Source organism: Mustela lutreola, chromosome X (genome assembly GCF_030435805.1).
Source record: "Mustela lutreola isolate mMusLut2 chromosome X, mMusLut2.pri, whole genome shotgun sequence".
In the NCBI taxonomy this organism is placed as follows: domain Eukaryota; kingdom Metazoa; phylum Chordata; class Mammalia; order Carnivora; family Mustelidae; genus Mustela; species Mustela lutreola.
In genome coordinates this window covers 121,018,547-121,021,262 of record NC_081308.1, presented here as the reverse complement: position 1 = coordinate 121,021,262, position 2,716 = coordinate 121,018,547, and the positions used below count along the sequence as shown (strand labels likewise).

The window sequence follows — 2,716 nt, the reverse complement described above, 5'->3', positions numbered from 1 at the left end:
ACCAGAGGGGAGAAGAAAGGGAAGATGGGCAAAATGGGTGAAGGGGCGATAGCAGCTTCCAGCTACAGAATAACTAAGTCACAGGAATGAAAGGCACAGCACAAGAATACAGTCAGTGGTACTGTAATACTTGTGGTGAGCATGGCATAACGTATAGAGAAGCTGAATCATTATGCTGTACACTCGAAACTAATATAACACTGTGTGCCAACTGTACTCAAATACATTTAAAAAGAAAAAAAAAGCAACAAGACTTGAAAAGATTGAGCTGATACACAAGCCAATTAACTGCCTGACAGAACAAAGTCCAAAACACTTTTAAAGAATACACAAAATCTAGCACTCAACAACATAAAAATCCCAATGTCAAGGCAATTCATCAAAAAATACCAGACATGCCAAGTGGCAGGAAAATAATAGAAATAGACACAGACTCAGAAATGACAGAGACGGGACACCTGGGTAGCTCTGTTGGTGGGCTTCTGCCTTCGGCTCCGGGATGGAGCCCCGCATCAGGGTCCCTGCTCAGCAGGGATCCTGCTTCTCTTTCTGCCACTCCCCCTGCTCATGCACTCACTCTTTCTCTCTCTTTCTGTCAAATAAATGATATCTTAAAAAAAAAAAAGAAAGAAAGAAGGAAAAGCCCAAAGAATCTGAAACAGGATACATACAATGAAAACCAGACCAAGGCACATCAAAATCCAATCACTGAAAACCAGGTATAATAGGAAAATCCTAAAACTATCCAGGAAAAGAAGACATGCATCATGTGCATACATGAGAACAACTGCAGAATATACAAGAGAAAGCATGCCAGCCAGAAAAAAAATGTGACCCGCTCATCAGGGAAAATACAAACACTACAAAGTCACAGAGAAAAAAATCAGTAGGCTTGAAGACAGTTTAACCAGAATGATCAAATCAGAAGTACAGATAGTAAAAGGTTTTCTTTTTCTTAATGAATGGAACTCAGTGGCCTGTGGATGCCACTGGACAATACAGCCCTGAAGAACCGTACCAAAGAAGCTCTGCCTTTGGCATTTCTGGGCATGCATGAAATTGATGATAAGGAAAAATGAGAAAAAGAAGAGAATAACTTATGAACTAAGGTGTGGCAGGAAAAAGTATCTAGTTCCTTTGATGGCATTCAGTTATACCTGCAGGGATTGACTGCCATTACCCAGAAGGCTTTGCAGGCTCAGTCCCTGGTACCTCCATAACTGGGAATGATATTGACCACGTGACTGCAAGGCCTACCCGGAAGAACATGGGCTGGAAAGGAAGAGCTATTAAAAGCCATTGCCTGTGTGGTGACATCTTGCAGGACGGAGCTGGAAAAGCCTGGGCCCAGTCAACCCAGCACAAGTGAAATTCTCCAAACTGCTCTGAAGAACTACTGCAAAGAGAATCTTAAAGACAAGATCGATCACAGCAATCAGCTGTGTAACAGATGTCCTGAAGGCCACCAAAGAAAAGAGATTCCAGGAGTTTTCTGACATTGTCATACCTCTTATCAAGAACTCACCCAAAAGCACTGGCACTGGGACAAACAAAAATGAATATGGGAATAAGAAGAAAGATCTCCAGGTGGAATCTCCACTGGGAGCCTTTGGGAGCCTGGGCAAAGCCTCGCCCCCAATTGTGGAGGCCCAATGTTGTTATCGTCAGGAGCTGGGCAAGTGATGTGTGAGCGGCTAAAACTGAGCGTGTGGGAAGTGCAGTTAGGAAACCTACCATCAATGAATGCCTTTTTTCAGGGATTAATGCTTTTGGAAGATGAACATGCAGATCCTGAGGCTCTGGCTGAAATTCTCCTTAAAACCTGTAAGTCAATCACATACTCTTTAGAAAATAAGACCTATTCAACTGTGAGAAAAGAAGCTTTATCTGTGAGAGAATTACTGCTTAAAAAACGTGAAGAATCAGGGGTGCCTGGGTGGCTCAGTGGGTTAAAGCCTCTGCCTTCGGCTCAGATCATGATCCCAGGATCCTGGGATTGAGCCCTACATCGGGCTCTCTGCTCAGCGGGAAGCCTGCTTCCCCTTCTCCCTCTGCCTGCCTCTCTGCCTACTTGTGATCTCTATCTGTGAAATAAATAAATAAAATCTTTTTTTTTTTTTAAGTGAAGAATCGAAACAGTGGAAAATGTACAGTGCTCCTGACTGAGTCTTTAGCTACTCTGGAGACAGACAGCAGACCTGAGGTTCAGGAGAAAGCATCAGAAGAAAACACTAGAAAATCTGGACTAGATTCAAAGGGGAAGAAAGAAACAAGTGTCATGTTCCCTGGAGGGTTGAAACAGTGGTATTCTTCGAAAATCCAAGTGGGAAAAATGTAAAGAATAATGTGTAGCATGCATCATTCCTTGACTGAAATTTTTAAAATACCTTTAAAAATCTAATACAAGTGTAACCAGAGCTCCAGAAGGAGAAGAAAGAGAGGAAAATGAGGCATAAAGAGTATCTGATGAATAATGGCTGGATTTCCCCAAAATATGGTAAAGACATGAATTCTCAGATCTAAGATGCTAAGTGAAAACCAAACAGGATAAATTTGAAGAAAATTGTATTCATTAGTCACATTGCAGTAATATTGGTATTATGATTTTGAAACATACATGGATGCCTAAACATTCACATTCACACATATAATACCATGAAAAAATAGCAAAGAGAGATGAATTTTAAAAAATCAAAGGAACTAAATGAAAACCCTT

The 2,716-nt window shown here is 41.3% G+C and overlaps 1 pseudogene; it reads left to right on the top strand.

Annotated features, from left to right (window-relative positions):
• The first annotated feature begins 983 nt into the window (after positions 1–983).
• Positions 984–2,249, top strand: LOC131821087 (proteasome adapter and scaffold protein ECM29-like; annotated as a pseudogene).
• The last annotated feature ends 467 nt before the right edge of the window (positions 2,250–2,716 follow it).